Genomic DNA, 22,565 nt, shown 5'->3' on the forward strand with positions numbered 1-22,565 from the left:
CTCAACAATACTCGCACTAGCCGCAATGAATAGTGGCGTTGAGTGACGTCGCGTATTGTCCCGGCTAATGTATTCCCGAGGCAGGGTCGCTACTGTGACACCGGACCAGGTACACCCAACTAACAAAACCAACTTATAACTACAAGACTTGCATGGGGGCACAGTGCAGGAAAGTAATGCAGTACGACTTGATTTTTAAGTACGTTTCTGTTTATGACGTGAAAATATTATAATATTTTTTTATTATATTCCCTCTCCAAGATGTAGAGTGTACGACTAAATTGGTTTAATTTAACAGTAATTAAGTTTCCTGTATAACGATTCAGCGAAGGACTGGCGCCTGAAGTAGGCTTCATTAGAAACCTGTAACACAGGTCAGCCCTGCCACAGATAGTTCTTACAATAATAAACGAGTTAAAGAGCCGATGTAAATTGAATTTAATTGAAAAAACAAACATTCCAACAAATAAAAAAAGGAAGTAAAAAAAAATAATACTTGCTAAAGTTAATATTTTATATTTTACCTTTAAATTGCGTTGAAATATATTAAGCTAATTTTTTGTTATACCTACTTAAACTTTTACAAAATTAAAAAGGTACCGTTACCAAACAGTATAAAAATAAACTATTAAATTAACGCTTAAATAGAGAGATAAACGTTACAATATTGTTATCAGCACATAACTCACGCGTGACCAATAAAGCGGGATGCTCAAGAATGGATCCGTCCCAATTACCGCTGATAAGAGAAATTAGTATCGAAATCATTATTATTCTGGTATCAGTTTTCACAATGCAGTTTCAACCGGATTTCAAAGCAAAAGGAAAAAAATACTCTAGTTACAAATACTACAATCAAAATTAATTAAATTCTATACTTCTGTGGAGGGTGCAACCGGGAACACGCAGAGATGAGAGAGATAGAGCAAAATGCAGTAAAAAATGTCATTAGTATATTTCTTTGTATTTACATTTGTACAAAAATTATTACCGACTAAAATCGAACGACAAGGTTTCACCAATCTGAGTTTTATACTAACACTAAAGAATACACTACATTGTATAAAGATGAAGCTTTGATATTAGATACGAAGTAAAATCTGCTACATTGACTCAATCAAGTCTCTCGTAACTATTGGCTCTGTCTACTCTACCTGTAATGTATAAATACGTGTGTATATGTATTAAATAAGATGTACATAACAATGACAGGCAACAAAATAAAATAATAGTGCTTCATACTTGACTTGAATATCCGCCTTAATTGCAATTAAGCCAAGGCTCATCTATATAATAGACAGGTAAATAAGCTATTAAAATATAATGACGAAATATAAACATAGTAAGAGACGGTGTAATTAAAATGCTTTATTAGAATGTCTAAGTACCAAAGTACAACGTGAACATAGGGTTGTCATATTAAAGTAGGTATTTTCAACAATGTTTAAAATTTAGTTGCGCTTTAAAGGTGCGGTAATTAACTTAATTAAGTAATACCTTCTAGTCTATTTTCATAATAAAACTATTTCTATTTGTTAGCTTTGGCATATGGTTTAATATGTTCTAGGAACATGAGTAGAAGTATGATATCTTCATAATGACACAACAAATTAGAAGAAACTACGTATAATACAATGCCACTTCACTCAAATAATGGAATAAAGTAGCGAAAAATTGTTATAATTGAAAAATAATACAAAGAATAATGTGCAAAACTAATTTTTTATTGAAAAATGTTGTTCGCAAAGCGATTTCGACAACCCTGCGCATTCTATAATACCTACTAAGTGGTATTGCACGCTTTTCAACGACTAATATATCACCGAAACATCCATGACAGCATCGTTAGATCTTAGTTGATAACTTTTTTATGCAAAACATAATATACCAATAATTTGAAACATTTCGTCGCGCAAGTATTTACTAGAGGCCACACGCAGCTATATGGGCTTTTTAAAATTGCATGCAATTTGTTCATGACACAATTGGAAAGAGATGAATTAATTGCTAAACTGTAAAAAATCTGTTAATTTTGTACGTTTAAGGGGCAAGTCTTACAGGAAAATTATTTAAACGAATATTTACATTTAGAAATATATCAGATACGCAGATAATGTATCAGGAATAATGTGGACTACAATAAAAGATGTAAGACATAAGTACTCTCATGGAAGCAACCAGTCAAAGCTAAGTGATAACGCACAGAACTCATAAAATTGTAAAAGAAACCAAAATATCTTAGCGTCTGTCAAACAAGCGGTGTTAGCAGATAAAGATGATTTACTTCTCCAAAACTTATCAGTGTTTTGTGTTCCCAGCAGCAGACAAAAAATGTTACTTCTTCTGTTATTGTCGTGAAGTATCTTGCAGCGCGGGCTTTTTGTTTTTTTTTTCGGGGCGATAAGTTTGTCGTCAGCCAATGTGAAACATAAAAAAAACGGAATCATATTTTCCGATGAAGAGCCTGGATGGTATGCGTTAAGAAAGCCTATTTCGAAGAAAATTGCAATATGCAATACCTATCTTTAGGAGAAAAACATTTCATATTACACTTTTGTTTGCAACCATTTTTCTTTCCAAAAATATTGTTAACAATAACTTGATTTATCTACAAAGGATAAGTTTTTAAGATATCAATACTTTTACTATACTAATATGCTTAAGTCTAAATATATTTATATTGTATAAGCATAAATGAGAATACATTTTCCCACTTGCCCATCCCTGCATACGAAGTATTTTTATTATTTTCATACAAGCTCGTCGGTTTAGGGTTCTTTTAAGCAGACGTCCCCGACAAGTGCATTAGGTACGTTAATTAAGGCCTTCCCAAGTTTAACACATAATATGAGACGAAATAGGTACATAATTTCGTTACGAATAATTACCGCAAGCAAATGCCAGTAGAAGGTCATTTTTTCATAGTGATGCCTGTTTTTGCGTAAAATGCAGCGCGAATTTAAAACAATAACGCAAAAAAGACCGAATATTGAAAAACAAAGAGCTCCCCGCGCTTTATTACATCACGCAGTTTAACTTATATTCGCATACTATCTTAGACATTAAATAAATAATAAAAGCATGCGCACGCGCAAGTATTTTAGGACGCCTGACGCAACTAGAGAGTGCCATATGTCCAAATAAGTTTTATAACAATTGAACAGACTTTAAAATACGCATTCGCCAAAATGCACACAACACATAAACAAATTTTTCGGTGCGCATTTACTTATGACACCGAAATACATTTACTCGTGTAGCTTCAGAACATGTTTTATCCAAATAGGTAAATTGACCTTATTGCTAGAAAAACATAACGACGAACCTGTTTGATCAATGAAGATGAAACAATAATAAATGCGATAATAGTGGCAAGTCGAAAGATGTAGTCTCTACATACAAGAAAAAGGCATGGTTATATGTATTAATTGAATGAGAACCTCTATTTTTAAATCGGTTGAAAATAAAAAGTAAGTATTTTACAAACACGACCAATCGTCCTTGAGCAAACGAGACATGATTAATGATTTCATACAAATATCAAAAGATATTGAGATAAGATGGCATCCATTCATCCATACGATGGTGTTGTGACTTTATGGATCTTAAGGGTTCGTAGACATTGGATGATAAGTATTGCACATACTCTGCCTCTTCTTCTTCGCCTTATATTTAAGAGTTAGATTTTTCTCCATTCTTTACTCTTTGTTAACGTATATCTAGATTTTCATCCTAATATTTTCTTGGTCTACCTTTACATTCCAATAATCTTTAGAACCTATAGTTTTTGCTAGTCGCTTCTCTTCCCGCGATAAAAGTCAATAGAATGCACAATTGTTTTTTAATCTCAATTCAACCATCCAAGGCCTTCGAGTCTTATGACTATTGGTTCTGTCTACCCTGTACGGGATAATTCCGTGAGTATGAGTGTGAAAAAGGCTGTGTGTAGCCTCCTTTACTCTTTACCTGCGCCGTACGCGCCCGGGACGGTAAAACGAAATGTTAAATCTGATTTTGTAAGTACACACAATCGTAACAATAGCCTAATTATATTTCGAATGTAAATTACGTGCACCGTCAATCAGTAAATATATTGAAACGGTGTCGAAGAAACTGACAGCTTTGTGCGCTCTCAAATATTGACCATTAAGATTGGTCTACTCTTTGTGTTTGAGATTTGTTTCTCACGGTGTCATGTATACGTATCTATTTTTAGTTTTATATCGCAAGTACAGCACTTATTACTTATTTACAGTACAGATATAAAACTAAAAATAGATTAGAAAAACGTATTTTTCCTTTCTAAAATTAAATTATACAACTTATTTCCAAAATTGGGTAAAGATGGTGAAGGTAAGGGCAAGATAATTTATTAATTTTTATTGTTTTTGGTATTGATTTATTACACGAAGTTGCATTACTGCATTTTATTGGTAAAAATAAAAAAAAATTAGATTTTTTTTTCTCCCCTCTAGGTGCAATTTTATTCATAAACAATGAAGTTAAAATATTCCATCCATTTGAAACTCAATCACACATGTTACTTTACGAAGTTATAAAATTAAGACGCGTGTACTACTAATGAAGAACACGCAGATTTTTTTACTGTGCTTAAGATGATAAATCAAATATTATGTCAAACTTTTTATTAATTTTTTTTTAAGATAACGTAAAAAGGGTCATTAAAATTACGTTGAACGCACTTATATACGTAGGTATTTGTTTAAATATAAAATGTCGAACGCGACTTCACTTAGAATATATTACTAGTCAAGGCCACGTTTAGCCGGATATCTTAAGAGATATAAATAGGTTAATTAGCCTATTATTTAAAGAGAAATCCAAAGTATATAAACCGTTCCTTCATAGATGAGATTTTCAATATTCACGAGAAGAAAAGTGACTGGCATAGCTTAAAGTAACAATAATATTAAAAAACGTCAGCACGTCACCAATTAAATGTATCCTGACAATAGTTTTTTTTTAAGAAATAGGCATAAATATACACATATACAGCGATTATTTATAGTATTATATTGATATTTACTACCTTTAAATCAATCCCCCTTGATCAAACACATGAACAGTTTTTGCTTTCGGTACACAACACAATCACTATCAACAAAAAGTTAATTACACCAGCGTCAATGGTACCTCGTTATTTTATATAATACAATTAATTATACTATATCAATTTACACTGCTAAATTAAGAAGGAAGAAGTAGACGGTAAACGAGTGGTGTAGTTCTTGCATACAACATACAACTGAGGACTTAGTTGGGCTATCGTAACCCCGAGATGGGAGGAGGACATGCGGGATTGTAATATGTTAGTTACCGTCGAAGTTTAAAGACCCATAATTCCAAATTCCCAAGAATACTACTTAAAAATTAACAAAAATTAAATCTCTACTCTACAGAGTATTTTTGGAGATTTAACTTCTTACTCTAATATTATATTTTATAATTTACCGTCTTTAAAAAGTGTCATCGAACTAATAAATAATTCATGTAAATCTTGCAAATAATGTCTGTGATTATTTATAAATATTAAATTAGAAAATATATATTTGAATTGATCAAAACATGATCAGATGCCTCCTCTTTCTTTACATATTACTTAAACTGAACCACAAAAAAATCAAAAGATAACTAAGTACAGAAAAGTATATCTACCATTCAACTATATCTGGAATACAAACAATAGAAAAATATAATTTTCCTACATGCATATTGCATACCTGAAACTTCGTCGACTATAGCCACTCCGGTCGAGCGAAACTTATAAGAAGAAAAAAACTCGACGTTCACCTACGTTATTATGATCCGTATGTCCCCATTTAGGAACACTTCGATCGCCGCGAGTTACTTGCTTGTTATTGTTATGATAATGCTTATTATGTTGGAAATAGTGGGCCGATAGTGTCTGTATCGTGCAATAAGCAATTAAGAAATATACCATCGGGTATTATCTTGACGTTTAATAACAAACAAGCGAATGCTGCGCCACAGACAATTAACTGTTGTAATCGTGTTACTTCCGAGAAATATAAACAGTAATTATATCGCTATTTAATAGAATGGTAATAGTAATGTTCGTGAAGCTAACATCGACTTATATGAGCGAGTGCATTTCCAAAACTCAATTATGTATATTATCAAGGTACGTTCGTCTAAGCTATGTAAAAATACTGACACATTATGTCATCATTAAAAAGCTTCTTTATCGAAAGTTAACTACGGTAATATAAACGTTTCAAAACTAACAAAAGTTGCGAGCATCTAAGGATAGCGAAGCTAGTCTATTCAATATCTCCAACTGGTCATTCAGCGGCAGTTCAAAGAAACAAAATGAAACTAGCTCTAATTACATTTAATTGTACGACAGACGCGTGCCCCCACGATAAATGGATTTACTGACCGAATGAATTGATACGATTTAGCAATTGAACGAGGCGACAAAAGGAATCCGTGTCATACAAATTAAACAATTTGCAATTTTAGTTCTAATAGTAGCAACGCACAGACAAAATTCGTTTCTAGAATTTAAGAGCCTTAGATCACGATGCCACTTTTATCTTTACAAAAATATGGTATCATGTGGTGTCAGGAACTCCATCTCTTACAGGGCACATCGTTACAGGCGGTACAAAAGACAAAATCGCTACTAATCTAGTGCATCGAAATATCCTAAGATGAGTTGAGTTGAGAGATAAACGGCCGAATAGACTTGTTGATGTTTTCATAAAAACAAGATATTATGACCCAGTTAGAAAAGGTAGTGTGTAAACAATTGGTTGGTGTAACTATTAAATAAATAGACATAAAAAATAATTAAACAAACAAATAGCTGAACGTGGCCTTTCAGTCTTTTCAAGACTGTTGGTTCTGTCTACCCCAAAAGCGATATTGACGTGATTACATGTATGATAAAAATATATGATGTATAAATTTTAAGTTGTAAAAAGAGAAACTACTGTCATTCACGTTCACCGAAGAAACAAGTAAACCATCGATATCCAATTGCAAATTGAAAACGACATACAATAATAAACAAAGTAAATGTATTCTTCATTTAGCATAAATAATGTGATAAATTTCCATAATGTATTTAAAATTTAAAATCTGCCATTGAAAGCGGCGGCGTATCCACAATATTCCATTGCTTTTGTCGTAGGTTGAAGTCAGGGCAGGATTAAGGAGGTTATAACTTCCTGGGGCCACAGGGTACGGATTCGTTGCAGAAGCGGGTCCGGCCCATTATGGTATGGTCGCAGTCGCCAATGGACCTGTCGCCCGACTTATTAATGGCCCGGAGACAATGAATCCAATGCTATTAAGTAGTCTCAGGAACATGTTCGGTCGTTGAGTGTGCTTTGAATGTTTAGAATCCATTTCTATATATGAATATGGGAAACCTCTTGGAATTAATGATAGGTTATGTAGGTTTTATTTTATACCACCTCATTTGAATGTTGAATTAGAATATTATAATTGAAACTCTAACAACAGGTCCATAAAAAAATCCGATCCCAAGGTGAATTCTATCAACCTGCTTTTCGTAAAATTTCCAAATTTGCTTAAAGCAAGCAAAGTATTCGCGTATGGCGGGCCTAAAAATATGTCTCTCTTCAGCCCGTCTCTACCCCTTGGGTGTAGGCCTCCTTCAAACTACGCCATTCATCGCGGCTCTGTGCCACTTGCATCCATCTTGTCCCTGCTGTCTGTCTGATGTCGTCGTCCCAACGCATCTGGGGTCTCCCTCGGGGACTTTTTTCACCCCATGGTCGCCACTCGAGTAACCGTTTGCTCCACGCATCGGTCTTGCGCGCCATATGACCAGCCCATTCCCACTTCAGTCTAGCCACGCGTTTGATAACGTCAGTGACTTTGCTCAATAAAAATATGTACTTACTCATTTATTAACATAATTTCTCATATCAACAAATAAAATCAGATGTGTGGTTCCCGGCACCAAAACAAAAAGAATAGGACCACTCCATCTCTTTCCCGTGGATGTCGTAAAAGGCGACTAAAGGACAGGCTTATAAAATTGCGATCCTTTTTTTTAAGCGATGGGCTAGCAACCTGTCACTATTTGGACCTCAATTCCATCACTAAGTCAAGCAGCTGAACGTGGTCATTCAGTCTTTTCAGGACTGTTGGCTCTGTCTACCCCGTGAGGGATATAGACGTGACTATATGTATGTATGTATGTAAAATCAGATATTAACACAATGACCAGCACAAATTTATACCATGTTTATAATTCCCATAAAATACGTAGTAAAGTAGAAAAAAAAACATGAAGAGCATGATATTCATATCATAATCATTGTCTGTTATTGAATAATCATTTCATCTACAACCAATTTAGTATTTAGGTAGAATTCTTTTCTGAGAGCTTTCATTTTCTTGCGGTTCACTTATTCCACCTTTTATAACATCACTATCTTTTTTCCACAGTTATTACATTCTTTGCTTATTCAAATCATTAAAGCAAAATACCTATTGATAACTTGACAAAAAATAAGCAGAAACAGGTCCTTTTATGTCGAGCATTATGCGGCTCATTTGCGGCTTCAGAGCAGACAAACTTTAGTGCCGGGAGATCACAAATTTCGGCGATAAAACCGCCGCTAAGACAATGGTTACCGCCTTTTAATGAATCGATAAAGCCACATTCGATTTCTATTTCTTTCTTATTTAAATCATGAAAGCAAACAAACGGTTCCCACGAAATATTAATGACTTGACAAAAGTTTAGCAGAAACAGTCCTTTTATGCCGAGCATTATGCGGCTCATTTGCGGCTTCAGAGCAGACAAACGTTGTGCCGGGCGAGCACAAATTTCGCCGATATAATCGTCGGTAAGACAATGGTTATCGCCGGGGCGATACCGGCACAGATACCTTACTGATGGATGCGGCACGCTTGGGAGATAGCATCTCTATCGTGATGGTTAGGGCTGGCCGAAAGTGAAACGTCTTGGGGCGATCGGTTTGTTGTGAAATCGCATGTTATTTACTGGCAAACAAGAAATAACGATATTAACGAAAGAAAAAAGGAAAGATAAGCAGATCATGTTAAAATGCTACAAAAGCTTTCACTCCAAGTAGAGCAGAGCTTTTCTCTGGATGTGTCACAAACCAAATGATCAATCAGAGCAACAGCTAATAATTGATGTGAAGGAATAGGTGTTATAAGAATAAAACGAAAATATTCTAACTTAGGCCTCTGACTACCAAAGAGATATAGACCTTCCAGCAGACAGCCCTAACACCCAGTCCCTCGGCCGGCCCGTGCACCAATTATTATTCAATATCTACAATATCCACCCGCGGCAATAGATCCTCGATACCATTATTGAGGTTAACGTCTGATTTGATTTCTCGGGTGCCGGTCAAGTGACAATCGTGTTCAGATACATCTAATTGAATTATGTCCCAGCATGCATCGATGAATTTATCATTGAATCGATATTGAGAACAGAGCATATACGAGTATGATTTTGATTTATCGAAATTTTTTTTTATTAATAATTCTCAAACAAATAAATTAAATTACCAATTATTTAGTTAATATTCTTATGACCGACGAGGTTGCATGATGAGAGTGATAGGTGGATGAAGCAAAAGTGGGATAGAGGAATCTTAGCAAGGGCAAAGATGTAATCTCTGTCTACCTCTCCGGAAAAGAGGCTAGCATATATGTACGGTAGAATATTTTTTATAGTTTGCTTTTGTTAACAGTTGTTTTTTTGTACAATTGAAAAATGTATAAAAAAAACAGTGCATTGGAAAAAAATAAAAATTAAGTAACTAAATTTGATGAACGAACACTTAAAAAACTCAAATTCTAGAGCATTGCCACATGGCACTGCCGCAGAGTTGATAAGAGGTTCAAATTCTAACCAATGTGTTAAAATTTTAAAAAAGATAACTTATCAACAATGAATGTTCTCTTCATTAGTTACCACTCCAGATAATTTACAATAGGTTACTAAGTGAGATGTTCGAACAGTTAATTATGCTTGAATAAAGAAATCAATGACCTCACACAAGGAAACAAACAATGGTGCAGATAAACAGCGGAATATTTTTTTCCTTTGGTACAAATTAGCTCGTGATATTTACCCTGATAAGAAATGGCGCCTATTGAGTGAAAATCCCAGTTAATAAAATCAATAAAGTCTACTTAATAATCTACTATGAATGAGTTTAATCTGGGTAGATCGTTGATACAACGATGGATATTTTTTGTAAATTTAATATTTCCGTAAATATTTGTAACTTACGTTTAGTAGGCAGAGCTGCCAACGAAAAGACACAGGTTGCTGAGCCACCTGAAACCAAAGAAAGTTATTTTAAGATGTTTATAGTTTCAATGATGATGTCATACTTTTAATATAGATCAAAAATGCGTTAAAGCATATAAATATTTTAGAGAGTTTACCAAACAAATGGTAGCACAGAAACAACAGCCATTGCTTTACCACTTATCAATGCAACATCAGATCTGGTGCTTAAAACAACACGGCAATAGCACAAGTCAATTTATGAGCAATGAGACATCGTTGCATGAACGCGGGACATGCATGACACGTTCTTCGGAAGCCACGCGAACCAGAAGCGTACACAGATGTGAAGATTATGCATCTAATGCTATCTCCGCGATCTCGCACGATGCAGCGACATACCGTCGCCCACGACATAAAAATTAAAAGCCAGCAAAGAAATATGAGGCATGCGAGACAACGAACAATATCGAGAACAGCGGTAATGCTAATTCAATAGCGTAATATTCCGTATCTCGATTTAGTCCCCTGCGGTCGAGATTGTCTACGATTGCGCAGATATGGTTTTGTTCGTGATTTATTTTGCTCGCTTCCATATAAGTACAGTGCAACAATGGCCCGTTCGATTTACGACAGTCGATTTGGTAGCGATAAAAGATTTAACTGCATCCAAGTTGTGGTTGCATTAACGCATGTGGACTAGCCCATGATACACTTTGGAATAGTCTTTAACATATCAACAATAAAAAAATTAAATGTCAGCGTTTGTAGGATATGGCCTGACTCTACTTTCTCGCTATTAAATTTGTATTGTACCTGCAGTTTTTTACGAAGCGGTGACAATAACGCCGGCTCAAGAACTTCATTGTAAACCTTTATATTCTACCCAACTATGTTCGCATTTCGTATAAAAATATCAAAGATCTTATTAGAAAACGGTCCAAACAAAATTTTCTGGGTCTCTAGATACTGTTTCATTTCTGGTCGTATGTCTTACCAGTCCCAGCAACAATTTAAATAGGTACTATACCAGCCTGCTTAGGTGTTGTTAAAATTATATGGTATTTCTACATAAACATCCCAAATTGAACATAAATTTCCTATTAAGCGAAAATTTAACAAACTGCATGCAAGACTATCGTGTGCAGCATAAAATTAATTGGATACCTACGGCGTTCGAACGATAATTTATCTGCAGTGTGCTAATAAAATTATACATCGCCATAATACATAAGTTAAAGCCATATCGACGCATTCCAGCGATGCGTCGTCAAAGTCAATAAGTCGAGTTAATTGTGATGGAGTACGAGAAAATGGACTGGAGTCTTCAAATAGTAAAAACAAATACTCAATCTTAAGGTTCCTTAAGATTGAAGTGGTTCCACTTGAACAAAAAAGACGGGAGCATTCTAATGTTTCTGTTGCTGAGTAAAATATTCTTTTTCACTTCACACTTAAGTTTCTAGTCTAAAATATGACTTGCCAATATATGTTTCAGTCGAAACAAAGTTAAGAAACTTATAAATAAAATATCAAGAATTTGTGTTTCCACAGAAAGTTATACCAAATAGATTCTAGTGGTTTAATTAATTACCTATAATTTATATTGTGTGCCAACAGATAAATGTCCACGATTATGATGCTGTAAAACAATTTACAACTTGCCGACCGGTCAACCACTTCGGAACCAATAAACCACCTGTGCATTACAGAATACATTATACATGTAATGCATGCAAAGCCTGTTATGTACAGGGAAACCGCAAAAAACTACAACATTAGGAAATTTTCTATGAAATAAAATATATGACTTTTGCAGGTGACTGTACAAAATAGTACGTTTAAAAATATCGTCTGTGAATATTATAGTAAATGTCTGAAGAGTGTCTGCAGTGCAAAAATACAGTAAAACAGCTAGTAACATAAAATATCGGGCTAGACCTGAATGAAAAGCTGGACCAGCAGCAGACCGGAGAGAATAGTGGAAACAACATGAAGATGCCTTTAACTAACAATGGACAAAGAAGAAAAAGAAACTAGGGTGAAATTAGTTGGCAGATTACGTACAGAAAACAGAGGCTTACAATTGTGCATATGATGACTCTTCTTCAAAGCATACTGTCACCCTAACCACCATGGATGTTGCTCCAAATTACACTACACCCCTTAACACAGTATCTGAACAAGGAATTAGCCTCCCAGCAATTATAGCCAAGTTAATATCTTTTGAAGTATTATACACAAGCATCGTTGCATCAGTCAGAACTTACTAGAAGTGAACTAAGACAATGATTCATCATTCGACCATCACGGATGTGTCCAAACACCCTATCACATGCTATCACATCGAAACTATCGTGCACACTATGCGAAACCCCTCATTAATTTAAAATAAAACTTATTATCAAAACATAAAAGTTGATAATGCAATAACTGCTATGTTTATCGCTCATTGGCGCCACGCCAAAGTTCCGTGAAAAAAGGCGGCATATATTATTGTGAATGATACAAATAACAACGTGAATTACAAATACTAATTGGTCATAATAATGATTACCTACTGACAAATATTATTCAATATTTTTGCACTATCCAGCTCAAAGACATTATAGAATTATTCGAAAAGTAAGTGTCGGTTCGGTGTAATTCTACACAGACAGCAGGTCACAAATTATTTTTATACTAGCGACCCGCCCCGGCTTTGCGCGGGTAGAATTTATACATATAAACCTTCCTCCTGAATCACTGTATCTATAAAAAACCCGCATCAAAATCCGTTGTGTAGTTTTAAAGATATAAGCATATGCTGGAAGCGGGAAGCGAGTTAGCAGTTTATACTATGTAGTGATATAATCTGTTATACCTATATAACCTGTTAATTGATGATTGTAACTTATACAAAATCGTCTATAAAATTCATTGTTCATTGTTTAAAAATTGTTGTAGTTTCAAATAATTTCAGTCTCAAATTTGCTTCGCTATTTTTTATTTGGGTTAGTCAAAAGAAGTCCTGTTTAATGTTGTATAGCATATAATTATTTGTAAACAAAATTAAGTTGATCTCTCTTATCATTATTAGATTCCTTTGTTTGCAATAATATGTATTGGAAATTTCAGTCCAATAACTATTTATACATTGGCATATTTTGTTCTTCGTGAATGTTAAATACCTACTTATTAAACGAATCGCATGATTGCATTTCACAAGACGCACAGATTAAATCGTTGTTACTGCTTCTCACCGGATGAGTAAATTATAGACTAGGCGATAGATGCTAATTAGATTGGAAAACGTTTATCTGCATTAAATAAACATTACTCGTAACAAATTATAAATAGCGTCTCCTCGCAATCTAGTCAGGGAGCTAGCTTGCAATTTAAAATCGCATATCGTACCTTTATTCCGAAGAAACTTGTTTATAATCGGTAATGTTTAACAAGAATTATATTTAACGGTAAATATGCGTTTTATGTATTTTTACTGCAATAACAGACAATAATATATATATACTCGTACATTTGTGTATTCAAATTTTTTTGAACATAAACTAGAAGACTTATATCAGACATTTCTTTGAAATTAAATTGTTGTTAGTACTGGGAATCTCAATAAATACAAATGCGAAAGTAAGTCTGTTTGTTTTTACATCTTCCCGTATAATCTAATCAATCTTCTTTTAATTTCGCGTAAGTATATAAAATTGCTTACTGTACGTGGTCTTTCAGTCATTTCAAGACTGTTAGGTCTGTCTACCCCGCAACGCAAGGGATATAGACGTGTTTCTATGTTTGTATGTATGTAAAATGAGATCATCGGGTTATCTAAGTGACTCATTGTTAATAAACGAAACAAATACTTTAATGAAATCATATCCGAGTGCATTTTATCTTTAAAAGAGATAATTTATTGAAGCACTTCACATAATATAATCCTGTGCCAACTACCATGTTTGCAAAATTTTATGAAGATCGGTTCAATGGTATATTTTTTTTATTTACTTATTCATTAAGGAATGAACAGCACTTGAAACATGAGGTTACAAATAAACAAACATTTCGTAACTATAATACCTACTTAAGTAAGAATATGGATAACACCAATGAGTAGATATACATCATAAGACTGGATGATGTAGAAGAAACTACTGTGCCAATTACATTAAGTACGACGCAGAAGTAGGAGAAGTTATTTCACACTTTGCTCATTTCAATAAAATTATTATTTAAATTATTCTATTCAATTATTAAAAATGGTTCTTCAATACACAGACAATATGTGGCTACTGTGTTTATCGTAGAGTCAAACCAACGCATTAAAATCAATTAGATAAAAAAATTCAAGAATAAATATCAGAACATTTACATAAATTCCTTCACGTGCGCTAGCGCACCGTAGATACCGAAATGCGAAGATAAAAAATTGATTTGATTCGACAGGTTTGGCCAAGCACGAGTTTATATTGTAAAAGTTGTTTGCGGTTCCGTAACTAGATTAGAATCAGTAATATTCTTACAAGATTTTATTTGGTAAAATCAAATTACTAAGCCTTTCTTTTTATGTGGCCTGCAACCTTAGCTAATATAATGGCGGTTTCTTTTTTTTTTTCAAAAAATGCTAATGTTAAACATTGAAAAAAACAGCAATAATATTGTTTCTTAGATAAAATGATAAAGAGCTAATAATAATAATATATTAATAGCTCTTGAATGTAATTAAAAGACAGACCATTTTTCATTCCAATTTCTGTTTATGGTCGTGTTATGACAAAATAATCATTTCTTTAACTTACCTGTGGAACTCTAAAAAGCTAACAACTCACTTTAGGCAGTGCCTACCGAATTACATCGATTTATATCGATTTGACACGAACTAGCAATCGTAGGAATCCGTTAATCTCTTTTTTATGCGTACTAAGTAAAATTTATGGAAAATAAAATCATTGTTGAGTAGAAGCTACAATACATTTGACAAATGACTATGATAATCTGTGACCAAATATTTTCCTACTCAAAAACATGTTAACGTTATGCGTGAGTAATAATTTAAAGCATAAAGATCAAAATTTTATAGACTTTGAAATACATCTTAAGCGATAAATTATAAATTTCAGCCGAAAACTCCTTAAATTGCGTTTATAATAATGACGTAGAAAACAGTATTTCTGGGCAATCTTATTGAAACGACGCCGCCGGCAAAATAATTTGCCTGTATTTTTAAAAGTTTGGAGTCTTGACAATTTTTCGCTCTAAACTAGAAGGCACTAGAGACCCTTTGTTTTGATTAATATCCGAGACGTATGTCTGGTAATGCAATGTAACGAACAGACGTATCACGTCAGCCTCACACACTGAGAATCACGACCCTTTAACTCGCCATGGATGGTTAAGCTTTTAATATCTCATGTAGTGCTGATAATAAATTTGAGAGTAAAATCCATTTTCCATAAACATGTTTAATGGAGAAAATTACTCATAGAAAGAGAAATGCTTATATTATCATTTTTATTTCTATGCGGAAGGCTTAAGATATACTATCTTCTCAAGTGAGAGTGATGTAAGACTATTTGTCTAAACGACACAGTTAGAATGATGTATAATGTTTAAGATAAAACTTTATTTACGGAAATTAACAAAATAATTAAAACAACTAATGGAGTGTGCACGAAATGCTACACTTAGAATAAATCAATATTTCTTTTATTTTTGCATACACAATTAAAGAAAAAATAACAATTGAAAGATTTTAAAAACAGCTGCCCTCAATTCAAACGACAATTACAAAGCAGTATTCAACTAAATAACATTAAACAATATTATCAAAACACTCAATCCACATGCTGTATTATTCAGTACGTTCGCAGACGAAGTAGAAAGCATAATGCAATCCGCATAAACAGAATCTCATATTGGATATGTACCGGACGTTACATTATCTCAAATAGATTACAGTTTCACATCGCGTCTCCGACAGACGAGAGGTAATCGCCGGTTGAATGTATAGCATTTGCATTTCTTAATGTAACGTGTGGATCTAACTCAGTATGCAGTTGATGCCCCTAGCCAATAATCGTCGCTAATATTATATCGTTTATCATTGTTTCATATTTATTAATCAATTCGTAAATTCGAACCGCTGTTTTGAAGAGTGAATGTCCGAATATCTGATCCGCCCAAAGGCTTCAATTAACATATACTCGTATATTAGTTTTTAGGACGGTAATTACAGAAATTACACTGCAGATCCCTAACGTGATACTTTCCAGAATGAATGTCATTCAATTGATGTGAGTTCAAATGAGAAATATGATTTGGCATCGAACTGGTGCTACTGCTACTGAACAGCCGTCGTTCATCATATTATTTACTAGCTGTGCCCGCGACTTCGTCCGCGTGGAATTGTTATTTTGGGCATCCATGAAGCCCTCAACGCTGAATAATTTACCCCGTTTTTTCCACATTTTCTATTATTTCTTCGCTTTTAATAGTTGCAGCGTGATGTTATATAGCCTAAAGTCTTCCTCGATAAATGGTCTATTTAACATAAAAATAACTTTCAATTGGTATCAGTAGTTCCTGAGATTAGCGCGTTGAAACAAAACAAACTCTTCAGCTTTATAAACAACTAGCTTTTGCCCGCGGCTTCGCCCGCGCAAATGTATTTTAGATTATAAGGATACGACATAAAATTTCACCCATTTTTTAATCCCGTATCGTGCGGGACTGTTTTAAGTTGATTTAAATTCATATGGCTTCTCCCGTCTCTTCTCGTTCTGTTCCGTCCCGTCACAACCTGTTGTGTCCCGTCCTGCCCCGTCCAGTCCTCCTATCCTGTCCCATCCTATTTAGTGCCATCCTGCTTTCCGCAACTGACACGTATTTTTTACTAACCAATATATTTACAATACAAATGAACAAAACACAACGAAACGTCTTCAAGCATGAATACGAAACGACCAACAACTTATTAACGGAGGGTAAAAATGCTTTCAAAATCATAGAAGTCTTATTGATTGTCGAACGACAAACGATAGCGACATTGACATGGTGGCGCCATCTATTGCTACATTATCAAACAAATTGTTCATTGAAGGAATAAATTTTCTTATCTTTGCATATCAAAAATTAACACTTATAAGGGTTCCATCGTACCTTAAGGGTAAAAATGGGACCCTATTACTCGACTTCGGTGTCCATCTGTCTGTTAGTTTGTCTGTCCGCTCACCCATACTCCTGTCACCAGGCGTCTCATGATCCGTATTAGCTAGACAGGTGACATTTTCACAGATTATAAATTTCTGTTGACGTTAAAATAAAAATACTAAAACTGTATGCATACCAAATTTCATCAAAATCGGCCTAGCGGTTAGGCCGTAAAAGCGGAACGATGATTCACCCCCCCTTTAACTGTTTTGGGGGTTGTTTTTTGAAAAAAAAAAGTAGCCTATGTTTGAACTCGTATCTTAATCTATATGCATTTCAAATTTCATCAAAATTGGTTCAGCGGTTCAGGCGTGAAAGCGGAACGATGATTTTCATACAAACTTTCACCCCCCATTTGACTATTTCGGGGGTCGAATTTTGAAAAAAAAGTAGCCTTTGTTTGAACGCGGGTTTTAAACTATATACATACCAAATTTCATCAAAATCGGTTCAGCGGTTCAGGCGTGAAAGCGGAACGATGATTTTCATACAAACTTTGACCCCCCATTTGATTATTTTGGGGGTCGAGTTTCGCCCCCTTGGGGGTTGACATTTCAAAAATCCCTTCTTAGTGCTCACTTATGTTACTAAAGGAACCTCTGTTCAAAATCTTAGACTCCTATACCGAGCGGTTTCGGCTGTGCGTTAATAATTCAGTCACCCAATCGCACCCCCTAAATCACGATTGGAGGGTAGTTTGAAAAAACTTATAATGTCAAACATATTTACTTGCCTATGTACGTGTTCATGCCAAGTTTCAAGTTTATAAACCCAAGGAATAAGATTTTTCATAGAAACGTTTTTACCCCTTTTCCCCCCCTTGGGGGTTGAATTTCCAAAAATCCTTTCTTAGTGCTCCCCTACATATCCCAAGGAACCTACATTCCAAATTTCAGCTGTCTACGACCAGTAGTTTCGACTGTGCGTTGTCTGTCAGTCAGTCACTCAGTAACGGAAGAGTTTTATATATATAGATTAAAGCCTGTAAGTGTAATGTATCGCCGAATGCAATTGAATTATTCATTGATGGTCTATTTGTTACAACATAAACAAGGAAAAAATATTATAATAATTAACAACCAACAACCAACTACTATGAATATGTAGAAAAGTATTACACCACTTCGACATATCAATCAATGTTAGTATACAGTAATGTAGTCAATATGTTTCCGTGATGATATTTCAATTTAAACGATGATTTATTCTTAAAATTGTCATGTTTAAGAATAGTTTCAAATTATCTTGAACATGATAGAATTACAAAAGTAAAGTTTTCCAAGCAGCAAGATGTAATTGCTAACGTTAACATAGTTACTAGACTAGCTATACACACAAGCATAAAAAAACAAGAATCTCATCCCCAAGAATTATAAAAAAAATACATATCTACTTCTGCCAGAGAGTTCCACTTTCCAGAGTGAACAGCGATTAAAGCGTTCATTTAAACTGCTTGTAAAAACTTTGTTACAACCAGGTCACGTGAATTTCCAAAAATATAACTGGAATTAGTGATAAGATGCAAATATCGTTGGAGCTTAGTTTAAATAAAAAATATAACTTATATCACCTTCAAAGAGTACGAGTAAGAAGCTAAACAATAGAACGAAGAAAGAAAGCTATAAAATATTTGAGTAACTTTATACTGTTGTATCACATATCATTGTTATTTTTTTTGCCCTTTGATGACAAAATTCTAAGAGAGGAGTCATTGATATCAGAAATTTCAACTGCATTAGCGAACAACATACGGATAACTACATGATCTAAGATCATATATGATTCTGAACCTTAGTTGTGAACGCACCGCACGCGTAGATAATTGCGCACTCGCAATGCCTATAACACTAGCTACGTCACGGCACGCCCCGTGGAGAATCGGGGCTGGAATAGAATCTAGATGCGCATGATACGGAACGAACACAACATCTGGATGTGTGTCTTGCATATGATAGCGAAGTATAGCTGAATGTAAAAAGAACCATGAATCGTGGCCATAAGCGTACCTCAGACTTCTTACAAAAGAGGTGAAAATTTAACTGGGGCTGGCGCCAAGAGTAAGATGACGAGTTTTTCTTTCTATGCGTCTATCAATGTTTAAGGACTCGTAACAATGTGTTAATGAAATAAAAATACTGTATATGAGAAAATATATGTATTTAAGGCTTTCATGACGGCAATGTAATCATTTTAGCAGTTTTTTTATAGACCGACATTATTGAGAAAAATTATCTTGCCCTTTTTAATAAGATCTTCAAAGAAATCTAATCTCTCATTAACGAGCCATATTTGCCATGAAACTTTGATAAATCGCCCGTCCTATTTTAACATTAGAAATTCCATATAATCGAAGCGTGACAAATGGATCAGATAAAGGTGAATCAGATGTAATCGAGATCAAAACAGTTGAGATATAAGTATTAACAAACCACCTATTATTTATTGGATTGCGGTTAGTAAATGGCGTTCATACTACCTACTTTGTAATTCTTGCATAAGAATCTATAATGCAGTAATTGTTTAGAATAATAGGAACTTCATGTGATAATTGTCTATCTGCACTGCAACATAAAAATATTTACCGATTACGAGTAAGTACTTCATTGCTACTTTTTTTATAAATTATACAGGTATTAAAATGTGCACGTAACTTAACCTTTATTTTACCTCGGACGTTTCGAATCATGTTAAGAAACGGTTAAAATGATGATCCATAACAGGGGTGATTCAGGTATTTACCCGAAGCGATTCCCATCTAAAAACAACCTTTGCAGACGAACCAAACCCATATTGGATCATGATAACACATCCAGTTGCCCGAATGTACAGGTTTTTTTATAATTTTCCCTAACGGTAAAAGCAAATTGACTTCTTATTTACTTGTAAACTGTCTAACTTTGAATAACATAGATATAGAAGCTCACTCAAAATAATTTGACTAAGAAATTAGCAAATTAGACTGTAAACGAATCGTCGTCAATATTATTTTGTGAATAATAATATACCTTACATTTATGTCACGTTGGTTTCACACGATGGCGTCCATTCAAGTCGGAGATTCGGTTCCTGCAACAAATTAAGTATTCTTAAGTATATTCAGAGAATAGCTGTAACTTATTCAATTTAATTGAACCTAACGATATATTACTGAACGTTGTTGAAGGTTTAAAAACATGCAAGGTTCATAAACAAGAAAGGGAAAACCTTCTATAAAAAGGCGAAATTATAAATATAAATATTATTTCAAAACGTAATTTCTCCTTTTTTCTAAAATCTATATACACACTAGGAATGAAGATAAAAGAGCCACGTAAAAGTCGGGATATAAAACCGCTCCAAACAGTGTATCACGTTTATATCATTGTCCAATTATTTATGCACGTCCGGCCCGTCCGAGATGTAAGGCCGATCGGTGAATGTCCTACAGTTACACAGAACTAAAACAAATAGAAACATCGTGAATCCTTGTCGTTGACTTGATAAATCGGTGTAAATATAAATTAGAAAAGCTATAAAGATACAATTATCATAATAGCGATAACTGGATATAACGCAGTTAAATTGGGCTCAAAAAAAAATATTTTTGAAGAGATAATAAAAATTAATTGAACTTCCGCCGAACAGTGGAAGAAACTATACTTTGCGAAAATACGTAAAACAATTTAGTATAAGAATATGGAATTAAAAGTATAAAGATAATTTTTTAGACATGTACACAGAAAATACTAAACCAGTAGACAATTTCCTGAAATACAATAAAAATAAAGCTAAGATAACTCCAACAATTACAGAAAACATATATCACCTAGGTGTTGAAAAAAAACTAATTACGGCCTGGTCGTATCTCAATACACATAAATCCAAGCAATAAGTCACGGGCGCTGCAGTTTCCATATTTCATTACTGCAATAAAGATGGCGATATCTTCATTACAGCCGAGTCGATACTGGGATAATTACTGCGCCAGCCGGGTTCAGATGAAATTAATTCCATATAGTTGCTGCATATTAGGTTGAAATAGAAGCTGAAAGCATCATATTTGATAGGATGCGCAATTTAAAGAACTGGGTACTCAAATGTATTATATTTATAATATTTATTTATTATATTAATATTATATTTAAATAATGAGTTACATTCTCGTAATCTTTTCAAATCTGTTAGTTTTTTCTAAAATCATTACATACTAAGTATAAAACAAAGTGGCTTCACGCTCTGTCCTTATGTATGATTTAAATCTTAAGACTCCTAAATGTAGGTACTTATAAAAGCTGCAACTAGCACTTTTAAAATCCCACTAATAGACAGAGACTATACAATAGTTACAATAATGTAACTGTAAAAAAATATTTAACTACTTAACAATTTTTTTACATTTCTGATAACAATTTTATCGTGTCATGAAATTCACTTCAAAAAACACGTCATCAACAGCGTTCAATTTTATCTTATTTCTGAGAAACATTGAACAAAAACATACGGCTGCGAGACTGCTTATTTAATGACTGACAAATCGTCAGACTGATAAGAAGACATACATATGTATTTTATCACAGTATTTCTTTGGTTGGTTTTAAAAGGTACCACTATGAACAAAAAAAGTTCAATATTAAGAGATTATTAAGAAGGTAAAGTGAAATACAGAAGTAGGTATGAATAAAACTTTATAACATGGTAAATAAGCTCCAAAAAAATATAACAATAAGAACTGTGATTAAATTTTTTATTTGATCAACATCTTATAGACTTGACAAATTTTATAGAGATTCATAACAATCATGAACATAATGTTAAATACTACAAAACAAATGAGCAAATATAGGCATGATCTTATGATATTTCGATCGGAATATAGGTTTTAGGTCATCGCTAGGATCACTTGATTGTGTAATTGTATCGGCGCAGTAAACTCAGAAACAAATCACAGCAATTTCGAGTGGCATTATAAGAATGTTTTTGAGAAATTACACGTTGTGACCGGTGTGTCTTGTGTGCGCCGTGCGTTTATAAGGTCATCGAATTATGTTGGATGTTTTTGTTTGATCTGGGTCAGATGTCCAATTTTGAA

At 33.9% G+C, this 22,565-nt stretch overlaps 1 protein-coding gene across 8 annotated transcripts in view; it reads right to left on the reverse strand.

Moving 5' to 3' along the window:
* The window catches only part of LOC106139214 (protein N-terminal asparagine amidohydrolase), a 76,550-nt gene that overhangs the window by 7,664 nt on the left and 46,321 nt on the right, over window positions 1-22,565 (reverse strand). For 3 of the 8 annotated variants that reach the window (XM_060946578.1, XM_060946580.1, XM_013340605.2), the window contains 2 exons: window positions 20,508-20,563; window positions 10,298-10,345 (listed from right to left, as the gene is read on the reverse strand). The gene's annotated coding sequence lies outside the window, so the exon portion shown is untranslated. Of the gene's footprint in view, window positions 1-10,297; window positions 10,346-20,502; window positions 20,564-22,565 lie in introns of all 8 variants that reach the window. The other 5 variants (XM_060946581.1, XM_060946582.1, XM_060946583.1 and 2 more) reach the window with 2 other exon arrangements.

The sequence above is a fragment of the Amyelois transitella genome, chromosome 11, assembly GCF_032362555.1.
Source record: "Amyelois transitella isolate CPQ chromosome 11, ilAmyTran1.1, whole genome shotgun sequence".
Taxonomy (NCBI): Eukaryota; Metazoa; Arthropoda; class Insecta; order Lepidoptera; family Pyralidae; genus Amyelois; species Amyelois transitella.